Source organism: Polyodon spathula, chromosome 6 (genome assembly GCF_017654505.1).
Source record: "Polyodon spathula isolate WHYD16114869_AA chromosome 6, ASM1765450v1, whole genome shotgun sequence".
NCBI lineage: Eukaryota > Metazoa > Chordata > Actinopteri > Acipenseriformes > Polyodontidae > Polyodon > Polyodon spathula.
Window position 1 is genome coordinate 71,074,278 of NC_054539.1, and position 19,191 is coordinate 71,093,468.

General features: G+C 36.2%; 1 protein-coding gene across 1 annotated transcript in view; it reads right to left on the minus strand.

The window, feature by feature from the left end:
- The window catches only part of LOC121317563 (wiskott-Aldrich syndrome protein family member 1-like), a 61,238-nt gene extending 43,459 nt beyond the window's left edge, over positions 1–17,779 (minus strand). The window contains 1 exon segment of the mRNA XM_041253639.1: positions 17,690–17,779. The gene's annotated coding sequence lies outside the window, so the exon portion shown is untranslated.
- Between the last annotated feature and the right edge of the window lie 1,412 nt (positions 17,780–19,191).

The following is a 19,191-nucleotide window of genomic DNA, read 5'->3' on the forward strand; positions in this document are numbered from 1 at the left end:
CGTTAGGGCAATTTCTTTCATCGGTGCAAACTGGGAGCTTCCACAGCACAGGGGTTGAATACTTATGCAAGCAAGATATTTCAGTTTTTTATTTTTCTTAAAAATATTTCCCAACATAAAACCAATGTCACCTTACAATAATTGATTCTGAGTTTCAGTGTTTAAAAATAAAATATCAAACAGTACGAAATTTCAATGTACCACTTGTAATTCAATAATATGAGAGAATTGGTCAGGGGTCTGAATACTTTTGCAAGGCACTGTGTATATATATATATATATATATATATATATATATATATATATATATATATATATATATATATATGAGAGAGAGTATTGCTGAATCTAAACAAGTATCATAATGGACTGCATAGTAGCATTAGCATTCAGCACACAACCCCGTGAACAACCAAGCCTCCTTACAATGACAACACCACAAGCACCAGCCCCGCTTGTGACCAAATCTTCAAATCTTTTCACTCATGCTCAGCATAAATTGAAAGCTACCCTTAAAAGGCACTGAGATAGAGAAATAATTACTCTTTTGGTGCCCCAATACAACCACTAAACACTGAATTATGACACAATGTCAGGATCTTGAATGCAAAAAGGATCAGCCTATTATACGCAAGGGAATGAATAGGCACCCTACACAATATTGCAATCAAGTAAGAAATTAAATGCTAATGGAATAATCAATACTGTTAGAAACTCAACACTGGTGCTTGTGGATTGCAGGGTAGTAATGCATTCCCATACAGAGGCAATGCAATCTTTCCACACTCTTGGATTTTCCTCCCCTCACGACACAAAAAACATAATTCTAAACAGATTAAGATTGGTTGATTTATTATTTTTTTTATAGCAAACCTTGAACTCATTTGATAAAAAGGATGTGATTATCTTAAGTGCAACCAGATGGTGTAGCTAAAACATGGAGGGTAATACTGTAAATACAGTACCGAACACTGAGCAAGAAAAAACAAAACAAGAGAGATTTGAACTCAATTTAAGGGTGAAATGAGTTTTTCGGCATTTAAAAGTTGCATGTACTGTGTATGCACATGCAGAACCATGGTTACAGTACATCCACTTTTATCTTTAACTCAAGGAAATGGAGCTGTGCTGTAATTAAGGATTTCACACTTTTATCCGATTCTCTCTGCCACCTCAACAGAAATAAGGGAGACTGTTTAAGTTTTATGAGGCAGAAAAGTGTGTTTAACCCAAATCAAACTTCCTAAAATAGGCAACAGATTAAAAAAAAAACAAATATTAATTTTAAGCAGCGTATATACAATACCGTGAAAAAGTATTTGCCCCGTGTGATTTTCTGCATTTTTTTGACACTGAATGTTATCAGATCTTTAACCAAAATCTAAATTAGATAAAAGGGACCCTGAGTGAACAAATAACACAAAATTTTGATACTTATTTCATTTATTTATTAAAAAAAGTTATGCAACACCCAATGCTCCTGTGTGAAAAAGTAAATCGCCCCCTTAGACGCGATAACTGGTTACGCCACCTTTAGCAGCAATAACTGTAATCAAACGCTTCCTGTAGTTATTGATCAGTCTCTCACAGTGCTGTGGAGGCCCACTCCTTCATGCAGAACTGCTTCAACTCAGTGACATTTGTGGGTTTTCAAGAATAAACTGTTTCAGGTCCTGCCACAACATCTCAATGGGGTTTAGGTCTGGACTTTGACTAGGCCATTCCAAAACTTTTAATTTCTTGTTCCTCAACCATTCTGGTGTAGACTTGCTTGCGTGTTTCATTGTCTTGCTGCATGACCCAGCTGTGCTTCAGCTCCAGCTCAAGGACGGATGGCCTAACACACTCCTGTAGAATTCTCTGATACAGAGCAGAATTCATAGTTCCTTCAATGATGGCAAATCGTCCAGGTCCTGATGCAGCAAAGCATCGCCAAATCATGACACTACCACCACCATGCTTTACCGTTGGCATGAGGTTCTTACTGTGGAATGCAGTGTTTGGTTTTCGCCAGACGTAACAGGGCCCATGTTGGCAAAAAGTTCAATTTTGGCTCATCTGTCCATAGAACATTGTTCCAGAACTCTTGAGGATCATCCAGGTGCTTTTTGGCAAACTTGAGATGGGCATTCATGTTCTTCTTAGTGAGCAGTGGTTTCCGCCTTGCTACTCTGCCATGAATCCCATTTTTTCCCAGTGTCTTTCTGACGGTGGAGTCATGAACACTGACCTTAGCCGAGATGAGAGAGGCCTGCAGATCCCTGGATGTTGTTCTAGGGTTCTTTGTTACTTCCTGGATGATTTTATGCCTTGTTCTTGGAGAGATTTTGGCAGGACAGCCACTCCTGGGAAAATTCACTACTGTCCCACACTTTCTCCATTTGGACAATATGGCTCTGACTGTGGTTTGGTGGAGGCCCAGAACCTTAGAAATTACTTTGTAACCCTTTCCAGACTGATAGGCATCAACAACTTTTTTTCCCCGGAGGTCTTCAGGAAATTCTTTTGATCGTGGCATGATGTGCCTCTAGAACCTGTGTGCTGATAACTTCACTCTGATGGTAAGGGCCAAAGTCAGTCAGATATATATTGGGCACTGCTGGCCCAAATCAGGCTTGATTGTTAACCAAAGTATTCAAACAACTGACCCTATTTATACCTTTAATTGGGTTGAGTTAACAAGAAGATTGCATGTTTGATTACCTTGCACACCAAACAAATAAAAGAAGCACCAAACTTTGGTGTCATTTTTCTCTCAGACTCCCTGTATATACTACTACAACCCATAAAAAGGTCTGACCAAATTCAATGTGAAAAATGTGCAAAAATGCAGAAAATCAGACAGGGGGGCAAATACTTTTTCACTGTTGTAATGATAGAAAATGGAATGCACCTAGAAAGCAGGAGATCAGGGGTGTACAGTAGATCAGTTGCTCCAAATCTAGAAATATACAGTACACACACTTAATAGCCATTTCTAATTGCTAAATGGAAAACCTAACCAGCCTGTTTGTATGAGCAAATTAGATTTTTACAATATGAAAGCACTGAGAAGACATCCAATTAGACAATTTGGCAAAGCAACTAAATTGCTACAGTATCTAATTTACCATCAAGGAATAACATGATAAATTAAATAACTGGAGAATTCTTTATCTTTTTACTTTTTTTTTTGGCGTGCTGTCATTTTATTATGCTGTCCTGGGGTTTGTGCATTACCCTATTGTATAAATAAAGAGTAAAGTGCCAGGGATATAAAAATCTACACATTTCCAGTGCCGGCTCTTTTTCACTTGTCATTTTGTCAGTAGTAGGCATATTCTCTTGATACAGGCCTGTGGTTGAAATGAGAAAGTGAATAAACATCCAATCATTAAATAGAAAAATAACAAAATCTTAACAAAGAACTGGGACAATTTGTTAGTAAATATAGTCCTGTATTTTTTAGATCAGTGGCTTATTAAATGGTAAGATAACATACATTTTAGCACTGTACATCAAATACATTATAAGGAATACCGTTTCCTTCTTTCATGGGGACATTTCATATTAAGTGCCTCAAATGGAATGTAATTCCACCCAAATTCCTCTGCATCCAGATCTTCTCACAAAACTCACCTGCAATTCAGTTTTAAACAGCTTTGGACAGGAAAGTCTGAATTGAAAATGTATATGTATAAATCCATATGTTGTATATATATATATATATAATATATAATCTATATATATATATATATATTCTATCCAGGTCAAGTTACTTAATGAAATGATACTAAAATTGCCAAGGTGCTTGGCGTATAATAAAAAGTTTCAGCCTGGATACCTAAAACAAAAATCTGTAAAAAGGTGTGTGGGGCTTAATTAAAATCAGGGGTTTAGAAAACACAGCTCCATAAACTACAGTAGGTACAGTACCTTAATATTCTTTACTGGGTTCCATGCAGGAACAGCTGGACCCTTGATTTTAGATGTTAAAGAACAGCTAATCATCATATCTAACATCACGTTGTTCTCGAGGAGCCAACAAAAAAAATGCACCTCTGCTGTACAGTATGTGATTTTGATTAACGACAGAGTATGCATACCACACAGTAGGTTTCTGTAATTCTACAGAAGACAAGAATAGTAGACTGATTTAGCAATAGTTGACAGCAACACTACTTGGATAGCGCTGTGCAGTAAACAATGTTCATCAAGTTTATCGTTTATCAAATGTATCTTAAAAGCTTAACAAAATGTATTACATGACTTGACTGTATGAATATGCAGTACATACAGTACTGTAAACAAAATAAAAAAAAAACACTACTGTAACAGAACTAATTAATATTCAAAGGTGAAATTCAATATTCTTTTCTCTCCAGTGGGGATGCATCTTAAGCCCTCCTGAGGGCTGAAGCTCCATCTGATGTCTTTCTATTCACCACACAAAACAAGCTCTCTGGAAAGACAGGCTGGATTATTAATAGAAGCCAAGCTATCTATGAATTTGACAGAATCAACAAACAAAAAAAATATCTACCTTTTCTCCTGCCTTAAAGGGACAGTGGCCTTTTATTTCATATCCTTTTTGACATCCTAGCGCATGGCTGACATTGTTGTGCCATGGAGAACCCAATATGTAGAGTCCTGCTTTCACTGTAGATGGTGTGATAACAATGTATTCATTGGAAATATGCAGTTTCAGTGTAAAGATTTGGTTATAGTGTAAATTCAATGTATTTGTTTTTGATGCAGAGGGACACATCACAGTTTCATATTGTAGTTAAAACGGGTTTAGGTACACACATCTTTTTTTTGTGGGAAATACTAATCCAGTAAGCCCAAAACCTGCAGAGGACATGTACAGTACAATGCAGCTTGACAACACATGTTAACCCTATCACAACATCTTTGGCAAAGCGCATCCAGATCATTTGATGTGGTGGTGGCTATTTATAGTACCGGCACTAGGAATAAAGACATCTAAAATTAAATGAAAACTATTAATTATATTGGCTGTGTGACTTCGGCATGTCACGTGCACACAGCAGGGTGCTGTACAGCAGTGTGTATTTAAGATGAAAGTTACTGTAGGCCAGCATGGAAACAACAAAATTGCCTCTTCGGGTGGTCACTGTTTTAGCCGTCTTGAACCAACCCTGTCAAATGTCTGTGATGCAATTTCTTAGTATTGAAAGCATTTATATCCTGTCTAAAGATATGAGCCACTATCCTGAATAGGGCTTGTGAAGTGCTTGGAGGTGCTACAGTATGATTGAAGTTGATGTTGCATAAAGATTTAAAACAGTGCACACACAAATACTAGGTTTATGGATATCATGGCTCATGTCCCCTTTTTGTTGACAGCATTTTCTTTGCAATTGGAAGTTATTTCCTGCTTCACATTCTGTATTCCTGAAAGCTTTTAATGCTGTTATAGGAGTGTCCAATTAGTTGATCGGGAAAGGTCTTTGTTAGTTTCAGAGTGCCTGAAGGGACTGGCAAGTCTTCTCAGTAGATCTATACAACTAGAAATAATTACAGGAAGAAAATAAAAGATACAAAACTGTGATTCTCACTGATTACAAAAAAAAAAAAAAAAAAAATATAACGTTTATCAGCTATGCGGAGTCCATAATCTCTCAGGGAAAACCAGCATCCACTTTGTGCCAATAGACAGCATTTTCTGAACACCCCTTTTTAAAGAATTTATTTTTTTATGAAGGTTATTCAAACCAACAATTAGGCTACCAGTTACATAGTTAAGTTATAGTATTTGGCAAGGTAAACTAATAGTGCAGTGCAGTCTAATAACTTCAACAAATTAATAACACCAGTGTAACAGGTAGTATATTTTTAAGTGATAAAAAATATGTATCACTATTCTTTCAGAAATTGGAATTTGATCATGAAACCTGTGATAACTGAAAGAAGAATGGACAATGCAAAATAAGCTAAAATAAATGTAACTTTAATAAAAGGGTGTTTTAAAAAATATGAACTTCACAATACAAACCACCGAATATTAGGAATGTGGGTTACACCAGGCAAATGTCTTGTACTACATACACTGTGATGAAAGATACTGTGTTGGTTGATCCCTATTACTGTAAGTACTGTACTTAACAGAATGCAACAGTAGTAAGTGCAGAAGAGAGCCAGTGCTATCCTTGCTATGAAAATCCAACTACTGAAACACACTCACACTCTCAACATACTGTACTGCAAGCAATCAATAACTGGAAATCTGCCATGGCTGCAGCTGTAATCCCAAACAGACAAGCTGTTTTTATTTATTTTGTTATACCTATATATATATATATATATATATATATATATATATATATATATATATATATATATATATATATTTTTTTTTTTTTTTTTTTTTAATACTTTGGGTATCATTACCTGAATATACGTCTATACAGTAATTGGAATCTAATCTCTATCAGGGTATAGCTGGAAAGAAAAATGAACCGCACAGTTCATTAATCGTATCGTACACGCTCCTGGGAGGAAATTAGAAGTTGTACAGAATCTCTACAATGTCAATGTCACAGTCCTATTGTACTCCTCGCTATCTAAATGTCACTTGTAGCTGATAGCAGAAGTGAATACACAGTTTGAAGGAATAATTTATCTTGACAGTTCGGTCGTTGCTGCAAGTTCATATGTGTCAGCCAGACATTATTATACACAGATCCACGTTAACGATTAGGCAAGGTAAAGCTGCATCATCAGCATGAAAGAGATTTTGATGACTGTTTGCTGAAAGCATTGTCGTCAGTAATAAGGATAAAGTTTCATCAGATAAGAAAAAAAAAAATTCAGTTAACTAGCACATAAAACCAATGCCTCTAAAGAAAATCTCATTAATTGATACGCTTAATAACTTTTTCTAAAGAATGTCCAGACCAAGTTTCAAAAGGATAAGCTTTTCTCTAGATATTATCTATCAACATACACTGCACTTCCTTGTCCCCAGATTCATGTAGGACCATAAGAGTAGTCAAAGGGTTACACATCTTTTTTTGCACAAACACCTTGAGATTCTCAAGTGAAGGTAATTTACAATACAGATAAGAACTGGAGGCCTAGGGTAACTCCTTAGAATTCTCAAGATGGTTGTTAGTGCCCCATGTGTTATTGAAGCAATGAGATACTGACATGTGTGTAAGTTTTTAACAAACCCCCAAGGTCACAGAAAAGAGCAGTCTTTGTTTTAGTGAGATAGCTGGCCAGACAGAGAAAGGTGAGCAAATGAGAAGAACTTGAAAACATCAGCTCCAGCTCTAGCTAAAACATCCAATAATTCAATAAATGTGGAAGACCACCTAAATGTTGTTTAAAAACAAAATCTTCGCATTCTGGCTGTGTGAAGTCACCGGTCTTGGCTTGGGATTCCAAAGGCAGTGTCGCATTGGGAGGCAAAACCATCAGGGACTGTTTCTCCTCATCGCACTACAGTGTATCCTGCTGGCCAGGCACATAGTGAGCACAAAAGCGGACATCTGCAAGACTGACTTTTGTCCTCCAGAGGTCGGTAGCTTGCTGACATCTGCTTTCGAGTTCCTGGGTGTAAAAGAGGAAGCTGGTTTGGTTGTGGGATCACAGGATGCCCATTAAACCTTCAGGTCTCCTGAGCTGTGTGGGGAATTACTGTGGTGAGGGTGGAAAATGATTGGACACTCCAAATTGGGGAGAAAATCAGGGGTAAAACAATTAGGCACCAAAAATCTATATACACTTGAAACTGGAAAGCATATGATATGTACATTGTTGTTATTGTATTTTTATTATCTATTTGCAAGCTTTTAAGCAGAACTAAACTAGTAAGCTGCAGCCTTGTGTGCTGTGTTAACTATCTAATATATCACTTTTCAGGGGTGCAACAATAAAAACATGAATAACAATTTAAATTACCAGCAATAACATCATGGCATGCAAATGTTAAATGTGTGTGTGTGCAACTGATCAACCCACTGGGTGAACTACCTTACATTTTTACAATACATCTATCTTAACCAAGACATTTTCTACCCTTAGGCATTGCAGCATAGACAAAGAAAAGGGTGGCATCTCCCCCTGTACCCACACGTGTAATAGCTGGTCTGCATTGTTGTGAAGTGTACAAATATGCCACTAAAATAGCAAAACCTAATAGCAAAATGTGTACTGTAATATACCATTATATGGGTGCAGATTGAGAACAGCAAGAAGGCTGTGTTCTAATTCCAATTGCAGATTCAGAACAGTAAGAAGGCAGTGTGTTCTAAATCTAATTGTAGATTCGGAACAGTAAGAAGGCAGTGTGTTCTAATTCTAATTGCAGTTCTGCAATTGTGGTTCAGGAGCAGGTTACACTGGTTCAAGAATCAGTTTCTTTCACTGAATTCAAACAGTAAACATAGGTTCAATAAACCAGCGACATACAGTAACCAGGTAAGAAAAGAACCAATACAGTAATTTACCTTCCAAATCCTAAGCAGCATGCAAACCACCAGATGATTTTCACAAACCTTCTGCAAATTTCCCTACATAAAATATATTCCCGGCTCCTGCCAAACTATTTAATTAGTGGATATGTTGACATGAAGACAAAGGGGAATTCTGATGATCCACAATAAGCCCACTCTCATATTACAGTACAACCGTTCAAGCCTAGTGTGCAGTACATGGGTTCCCTGGCAATATCCTGTCTTCTTTGTTAATATAAACTATAGGTTGGAACCAGGCATTCAAAAAGCAGTAACTGCTCATGTACATTACTCATACAGTATCCGGTTTATATATTCTTTTACATAAACTACTCTAATCTACCCAAGACCGCTTTTATATCTTGGATATGTTAGTGCACACCTACTGGGATATTGCGGAAATACTGTAAAATATAAAGAAGGATAATTAAAGAACTTGTACATGCACTATTTTTTCTTACTGGATCAGCAGCATTAAAAGATCATTTGTTTTACAAAAAAATGGTGCAAGCAAGTGTTCATGAAGGAAAGCTGTAAGTTGTTTGGCTTCATCACTTTCTGCCATATCAAAATTATTATGTTACAGGAATGCCAGAAACTCTGTTAGTGTTCTTGACAACAAGCAAGTGTCCTAGTTTGAGTGCCTGTGCCAATGTAAACCATCTCCTAATGGTGAATGAACAAAAACAGGGCTATCACAACAATGAGTATGGGATAACGATCTAGAACACAATGCATATAGTATTTCTGTACTGAACATAAAATATTGAGCCACAGAAGATATACTGTACAATGCAGTAGTTCAGGCAGACACAGGAATGTCCTCAGCATTCCACTTTGATCGGCAAGGTTTTGTGGACACGGTTTAGAGGATTCAATTGCTGAATGCCGGGAGAGGTAATCTCAGCAGGGAACCAAGATTCTTGATAAGACATGATTTTAATACCAGTTATCAGAATGTATGGACATTAGGAGAAGCCTGCAGTGATGTAATTGAGAGCATTGCTGTAGAATCTGTACGTCTGTCTTTGTGTCACACCTGCTGTCCTTATTGTGCACACTGTACAGTGGATGTAATTCATATCACAGTAATCTATTTTTAAATCACACTGTATTTACAGCTGTGGTGGGGGATGTGTTATTTCTTACTAGCTATACCTTATAATTTGGTATAAACTGACACGCACATCAGCACAAGCATCAGTAGCATCTTCGGACTTGGACAATATGTCTGATGGTAGCGCAAAAGAAGTCAAAACTAAAAGTTTGATAATATTCTGTAGAATCTGTGAAACTGGTGAGAACTTTTAATATACTTTAACTGAAAAACAAGAGGGTAAACTCCAGTGAGATCATTGTACAGTGAGTTAAAATTAAGGATTCCCAGACGGTCAAATTGAGTTAGCAAACTAAAATCGATCAATGGACTGCAAGGAATACATTGTTATAAATAATATGTCTTAATATATTTCACAGATTTTACCATAAACTTACAGGCAGTCTCTTTCAGTTTATTTTATCTTTACATGAGAGGCCTCACGCTCTTTAAAAGTAAATATAGCTACTTTAATGTTTAAAGCAAGTACAGTCCCAATTATAATTATTAATATAATAAAAAGATTTGGGAAAAAATGTATAATTTCACTATAAACATCCTTACTCTGTCTACAGTCATGAAAAATTGAGCACTCCCTGCAACTCTGAGCAAACCATATTATTGTAAGTGTCGTAATGTGACATTTTCAATAAACAGTTCTGGCAAAGCAATTACTGTAACTGAAGAACCTTTGTAAACTGTAGAGTACAGAGATTAAGCTAACTCCTTACTTGAAGGGAAAAGAAATACTCCCCTACATCAACCAAAGAGAAAATAATGAAAACATTCAGAGCCATCTACTGTAGGCTAAATCAAGTGTAATTCCATTAAACAACACTGTTAAACCTGGAGCTACGGAGCTGCCCAGAGGAACAGTATTAATTTATTTTTTTTACATTGCATCCACCCTATGGCAGTATCATTGTACAAAAAATGTAATTTAATATAGGCACTGACCTTAAAATAGAAAGCAAATTACTTGACAATGTAAGTACAATGTTGTTGTGAATGGCAGTATTCTAACACAAGACAATGGTTACTATAAAGCAAATGATGACTACAGTACATGCCAGGAGAGAACCACAGCAAATTAAATGCACTATAAAAGCAAGCTTAACAGCACAATTCTCTCTCTTTTTTTTTAATACAATAAAAAATACGATGGTATTGGACATTCTATTGTATGCACTGATCCATCTCATTTTCATAATCTTTATTATGTGATATGATTTTGGCTTGTGAAATGATCATATTCTCTGAATAATGAAAGCAATCAAGACTGAAAAACAGTTTACAGTACTGTACATCTCCTACCAACAGTATGTATTTCCCAAATTTTGGTAATTTATTTCAAAAGATGAAAACATATTCTTCAGAATGAAAACTACATTGTAGCATATGAAAACAGATGGATGTAGTTGCCTTTACTGCTGACACACAGGGTTGGCACATTTTACAGCACTTGGAAATTACCTTGCAGTACATAGAGCAGCATCACCCACCTATTGGTGGTTATCCCCACCCCTAAATGTAAGTAACTGATGGAATCCAGCTGGACTCCCCAGTGCTGCAAAATGCTTTCAAAAACCCATCTGTCACTTACCCTGGTGGGTAGATGGTGATCATATCAACCTAAAGCTTTTTATTATAGTGGTACTGTTCACAATAAGCTCACAAGAAAAACAGGTGCTTCTAATAATTTAATAATTAATCACTTCCAATTATACACAAAGCATCCTTTTCTTTCTTTCTGTCATAAACACAGACACGCACACACCTGCACAATATCATCATACTGTAAATCAAGGAAGGAAAAATACGGTAAGTAAAGGAGTCCTATATTTATATAAAAAGGTTAAATGCACTTTTACAAGTCTTCTCAATGAACAAAGATGTGGTTAGTGGAAATACAGTACTGCTACCTTTTTTTCTGTATGTAAAGCATTATGCAATTTTAACAGATAATGGTAATTTCTGTGTGAAAAAAGTGTGAGCCAAATTAAATGAACCCTGTTTGAAAGAGACAAGCAGGATTGATTATGTCAAAATCAAGGCAACTTCTCTAATGTGCGCATTACATTAGAGTTAGGTAGAAATGAGTGAACATAGAAGTACAGTTTAACCAAGGAAGCTTCTGGTACGAAGACAGCCATCCTCAATTGAAGTGCAATCTCCAGCAGTCAGAGGTCAAGCAAGGCTGGGGGATGGATGATCATTGATCATCCACAAGGGGGAATAGGGAGTTTCAAAAGAGAGGCTATCGATGAAGAAATTCAACATTTTGAAAAAGCAGAGGCATTTACATGCAAGATAGGACTGCTGTAGCCTCAATTCTAGAATTACAGCAAGCCTGTCATGAACACTGCCTGAACCCACTAAAAAGAGCTCCCACCTTGAGAATTCAGATGCAATACAATTGTACCATTGTCACAGATTACATCCAGTAATTTTGTTATCATGGATTTCAAAGCCTGCAAGACCCTGCCTCTGCACAGAACCCTAAAATGTCGTTCTAAACTGTTTGCTGATGAAGTGGAAACAGACTTCTTCACAGGCCTTAACACCACTGAACCCTGGACAGCTTTTAATCTAGTGCGTCAAACTTCACTGCCCCGTTTGTCAGCTACAGCTTTAGACAAATACCAAGGGCACTACTGAGATGTGTGGTGCATTCTATCAGGAATTTGGAGTGCTGCATTGACTGAATCAAGATTATACTTAAATATATATATATATATATATATATATATATATATATATATATATATATATATATATATATATATATATATATATATATATATAGATAGATAGATATATAGATATATATATAATCAGGTTAAAGAACACATACTGTACAGCAATTTGCCAGTTAACAGAATGTTACTGTATGTTTTTTCAATTGTGCATGAACTTGAGGCACAAAGGTAGACTGTTAAAAAGCAAAAGGCATGAAAACTGACTTGTATCCCAGGCTATTAATCAGGTATCCATTTGCTTTAGGACAATGCAAAAAAAGAAAGGGTGATATCTCTCTTTGAGAGCCAAAGAAAAGGCCTCCTCTGCCACAAGGGGCAAAAGCCCCGCCTCCTTCCAGAGTCTGCCGGTAACATTATAAAGAACACCTCATTGCTCATTTTACTTTTTAAAAACTCAACCATGCATGTTTCTTAACTCTATATTTTTGAACTACAGCCTAATACTGGCTAAAATCTTGTCTGATATGCAAAAACTATCTGTTCTGCTGGTGTTGCAACTCATAATGTTGCAGGTATCCTTCCATCAATTCCTGCTGTCAAACTCAATTACTGTGCCCACTGTTGCTGTGCTTGTAGGCTAATCAGGTGGATGACGTGCTTCCAAGGTTGATAATGTTGAAAACAGGGATTTATGATTTATGTCAAATCAAAGAAACATATTCAACAAAAATACAGAACACTACAGAAGGGTGAAGTGTCGTTCGCCTGTTGAGTAGTGTGAATATGACCCAGATAAACTCCCTGTTCACAGTTAAAAATGCCCCACAGTAAACATTTGTATTCACAGATACAGTACATCTCTAAAGCTTTTATAGTAAACATCTCAAACCCACCTGAGAGGCACAATTAACTGTAACTGACCAACCAATTCATCACAGTTCTCCTGGGTCTTTTTTTTCTCCCTAGAATAACAAAAAACTCAATATTCAAATCAAGGAAAACGATCAATATAAACACATTTCTTCTTACTGATACTACTGTTGGGTAAAACTCAGAACGTGAGACAGAATGCCATCTTAAAAAATGAAAATCTGCTGGTTTGTGATATTTTAGATAGAGCAAAATTAATTTAAAATCTGTTACTCTGTTTGAGAACCCTTTTGTTGAAATAGGTTTGCATGGACAGAAACAGGAAGGAATCAATTCAGGGTCCCTGCTGACAGCTCCACCCTGATCATCTTCCATAATCAGGGCTGGCTTGACCCCACAAGCCACCGCTGCATCAGGAGCAAGACATTTTACTCAATGCCTTGCATAATTGTAAAGTCTACAGTTTCAGCTCAAAATCCAATTACTGTACCCCATCCCCCATAACCCTGTACTGAAATCCCCTAAGAGGTTTAAAAATTATACCATAATGGACCCCCACCAACCCCATCCCCGATTCTCCATTCAAAGGAAGGAGAATAGCCATACCCTGAAACCATGAACACAAATACCCTCCCAGAGTGGGCGTGCAATTCTGTTCTACAGTACAGTCTTACAATCTATAGCTTGCAGAGGTAATGATAAGCTGTACCTGGCCATGGTATTGGATTGACAAAGTCAATTATCTACCCAAACTTCTTTTTTTTGCCAGCACATACTGTACACAGATGGTAAAAATAATAAAAGTCATACAGTGATAATTCTTTCTTGGATGATTTCTAAGAGGGCTGTTTAGTTGCAGTGTCACTCATTATGCCTCCCCTACTGTATGCATTTACAGGACATTAGTCTCTTTGTACAATGATAGTTATTATAAAGGACTGGTGAAAGCAGGTGCACCGACTCAGCACAGAGGCCCAGTGTGTTGATGTTCTGGATCAATAGGAAGTAGTCTAATTCTGAATCCTAGCCCTACCCAGCCAGACAGATAACACAGCCATGGAAAGATAGTTTGTTTGTAGATCTTTTGGGTACATAGCTGGCCAGTGGGTCTGCACTTGGGTTAAGGTACTGTACTGTAGATGTGGAGGAATTATGGTTTGGAGTGTCACTATCACTACCAAAACACTGGCTTTGAACAATGAGTGTACCGTGGTGGTATTTCAATACTGTGCACTGTATATTTGGCATCTCCATGGTTCCACATAGCTTTCAGAAATCAACATCACATTCAGAAATTAATAAATCCAAGTGACAAAGGACAAAATGTTGTAGATAAATATCTACCTCATTGTCATACAGGAATATCACTAAAAGGCAATATTAGAAAGTTTTCTATCAACAGTATTCCAAAAGAGGTGCAAACTGAATTTGAAATGGATCTTCATTCTTCCGACTGTATAATTATATACAAGATACAATTTAACTATTTTCTGTAATGTTTGATGTTTAAGCAAAATGTTACATTTCAGGGATGGAAATAAGACCCCCTATGTGTTTAATCAGACACCTGAGCTTGTTACACTCAGTCAAAAAAGCAGTACAGAGAGAAAGTAGGTCACCATTTCATAAACTGTATGTGGAATAACTTGCAATAACAAATGTCCAGGCAAGTTTCAATACATTCAGATAGATGGTTCTGAACATGTAGGCTACATTATATGTCACTAGCCCAACAAATGAAATGTCAGACTCGGTTAGGTTGACATGACTAAGATCCTAATATGTGTATGTGTGTGTGCGTGTGCGTGTGTATGTATATATATATATATATATATATATATATATATATATATATATTTATAGTATCACAATTCAAGTAATAGCAATTCAAGATCGTGTTAAGTTCAGTATCGTTAAGTTCTAATATCTAAAAACTGTCTTACGCTACACGTAAAAATATACATTCTGTACTGACAATTATATCCCTTTCAACTGGGAATTTAAAGACCCTTTCTATGTGTCACCTTGAAAAGCAGAGAGATGACAGTATGGTAAACGCATTATTCTGGACTGTCTAAATGTTTAAAGGAAGCAACCAGTCTCTTCCCACACCAGTCTTGGTTTCAGATATCTCTTTATGGAGACTGATATAGCAACTGCACACATCTTGCTTTCAGAAGCATCAGTGCCTTTTTATAGAAAGTCTACCCTTATCTTTCACAACAGCCCACTGTGTATTAGAAGCAATATATACAACAGAGACATTCATGCAACCTCTTGGTGTGGAGCCCACACAACTACTGTACCAAGCTGAATTACAGTACACATGCATGGTGGCCCAGACATAGCATGAACATTATGTATTTTAAGTCATGAATGCTGTTAACTGTACGAAATTTTAAAAAAAATCAAGGAAGTTGAAGGCTCATCTCAAACCAACCTCCTCTAATCTTACTTCATCATTCAGTAATACTGCTGTAGCACGCATTGCTTTACTCCACAATACTGTTTAATAAAGCCAATTCTGTGAACCTATCAGACACTAAGCCTACCTTCCATACATTTTGATATTGCTAGATGATGGCCATCTAGGCTATACTGTATTGCAGAATCTGATATACAATGCAATTGTAATTCTAACAAGCACACACACACACACACACACACAGGTGTGAATAGCTCTTTGCAGCAAATACAACAGTTGGTTTCTAAGTGTATCTTGCTGCATTTCTTTTTTTGATTAGTAATTAGTATAGCAAAAGAGTCTGTTCATCATTCTGAACATCGGACAGATTCATTCACTGCCATTCATGTTCACCTCCTTGGTTTACTAGGTGAAGTGCTGGACAAAGCGAATAGCAACCTTATGTGCCATTCTTTTCTTACACAACAATATATGCTTTATTCAGGGATGCACACAATAGTAAAATAAACAAAGATATAAATAATAAATCGTGTTTTAAATATTATTAAGGGCTATTATATCTTCTATATATCCTAATCACCAGCTACAGTACAGTACAGTAAACTGCATTAATTATCTCCAGATATGTATTAAACTTAACATTTTCTACTGATCCATCAATATCTAGGACAATGATGTTTTATGAAAGGTAAAAACACATCCCAACACAAATATTGGAAATATCATATTACCATTGACAGGCCATTATGATTTGGAAGCATAAAGTAAACTGTACAGACCAGAACACACATGATACATACATATATATATATATATATATATATATATATATATATATATATATATATATATATATATATTATATATAACCATAAGGGTACCCGACACGAACAATATGGGCTTGCTTTTTATCCCCAAGAAACACGTGTAGTAATCAATTATGTTAGTGCTTTATTTTTATTTATTTATTTACTTTCACATGATAAGGCATGCCACACCTTTGTTTGCCCTCTACTACAGTATATGTGGCACAAGACATTTACATTGAAATCGTTTAGAAACTAATGTGCGAAATCATCATGCAGTTTACATGTAAATAATTAGACCAATTGTAATCATGTTATCAAATTCCGACAATATCGCGTATCTTATGATAACATTTACCACAGTGAAATCAAAATTCCATGATTTAAACTAACCGTTCGTTGCGCATATTTGTATATCGCCACGAAGCGATGCATATTCCTGACCGTGATTTCAGGGTTTTTAAGTTTAAAGAAACTGAATTTGTTTTTTCTGATTGTGCTACTTCTGTTCGAGGCACTATATAGCCTACACTGCAGGTAAGCAATTGCAAATAATGGTTCGACCTTTTCTTTAACCCGATTTTGGATTCTTCGGGAAAAAAAAAAAAAAAATGTTCTTAAATTATCTTTATATTTGACAGAACTCGTCAATTAAGACATGGAATTGATTACATATGTTTATTAATATTCAGAATTGTACTTGCATACCTGTATACTTGCATACAAAACTAACTAAATACACGAATGCCTAGTGACAATTCCGATACATAGATCTTAGTTTAGCATACCTACCAGCCGGGACCATCCAGTTTTGAAAAATGGAAAACGACAAAGCTACACATCAATTTAACAAGAAAACTTTGTGAACTGAAAGATCGAATAAAACAATCGAATACAACAATAACTCAATACGAAGTGTGTGTGTGTGTGTGTGTGTGTGTGTGTGTGTGTGTGTGTGTGTATAATGTGGCTGGAATACTTATAAGAAGCTATGTATGGAAAGTACATGCCAGTATATGCGAGTATTATATTACTCGGCACCTGTCATCGGTATAATCTAGAGCAGTGACATAAAAGAATCAACACATCGGCCTGTATGTTCATTTCCATACACAGAATACAGTCTACACAAAATGTACATGTGCTGCCATATTCCATAAAAATAGAAAATAAAACATCATTCCAACACATTTACTAAAAAACCGAAAGGAGGACAACTTAAATTACAGTAATGTGTAATATCACCAGTACGATATTTCCAAATGTTAAATGAGCATTTGCTTGTTTAACGTTTCTACGTAGTAATTTAACAAAGTCTGAATCTGTGGTACCTTTTTATTTTCTGGCCATCCCTCTATAAATTGCCCCGACTCGCCGCTGCTGCCTCGGTTTAAATATCCAGTCCCATTCTACACTGTTGTCATAAGAACATAGTCTGGATAACAACGCTGGATCAACACACAACGCAAATCACAAAAGGGTGCATAGATGTTTTTATTAAAACTAATAATTCATATTTAAAACAAAATGTTAAGCATAGACGAGCCTTTTAATATCTTTTATAAAGGTATAATTGCTTTCAAATATATCAAAGAGTGCACGGTCTCATTTGCAGTTATTCTAATTGAATATAATATATAGCTCTAAATAGGAGGTTCCCTTTACAATTTCCGACGTGGTACGTTCCACTTTTCATTGTTGAAGAATGCCCCGTGCAACCGAACATGAAACGTGAGAAAACATTAACACACAGAAATGTTTGTCATACAACGCTGGTCCAATCAAAAGAGAAGTAATGCAGGACAAAGTTTATTGTTAACATCATCACCTGCCGCTATATATGCCGTATAACCTGGCAGTACCGGTCCAGGTTTAGCAGGTGTGTATTTCGACAAATTGTCAAAATAAGTCAACTATTATCAATTATATTCATGCTCCCTTTACATTAATATATACATTACAGCAACACCATGTGAAGAACATGATATAAATGATGTAAAGTTTGTAGTATTAGAACAGCAAAAATTAGACAATGCGACATATGGAAGAATAAAAGAAAATAAATGGATAAACAGACTGAACGCGATTATACCAGCGGAACTCAACAGAACATAATGAACTAATTATCTCCAATAAATATATAACATTTACATAAATAAACAAAATGCATTCAGAGGTTGTGCATGCAGATGCGCTGGGGAGGCCAAATCAAGGCTGATCATCAGTGCCAGGATTGCATGATACTATAAATATAAGTTTATATAAACTAATGTTAATTAGAATTAATACAGATTTAAAGATAGAAGTAAAAATGATGTCACTATATAGAACACTGTTACATCATGTAAGAATAAATCATGGATTTGAATATAAACAATAACAAGTTGTTGTCATGCCGTCAAAAACCTATAAATACCTCCAACATTTTAATCCAAACACACACTCCCTTGAGAAAGATATACAACATATATAAACTCTCTTTATTTTTATATAGCACCTTTCATAGTGGACCACTATCACAAAGCACTTTACAGAGGTAGGCTGTGAACTGTATGTTATATGCAGAGTCATTTACAATAGAATATTGATTTAACATCTTATCTGCAGGATGGAGCACAAGCAGGTTAAGTGACTTGCTCAGGGTCACCCACTGAGTCAGTGGTGGGATTTGAACCAGGGACTGTCAGTGACAGAGATGGTATTTGAACCTATGACCTTCTACTTACAAGTCCCTAGACATTAACCAGTGGACCACACTGCCTATACATATAGAGGTGGCGCATGTAGTGGGTTCCAGAGGGAAGAAGGAGACGCTGCAAAGGTATTTGGTGCT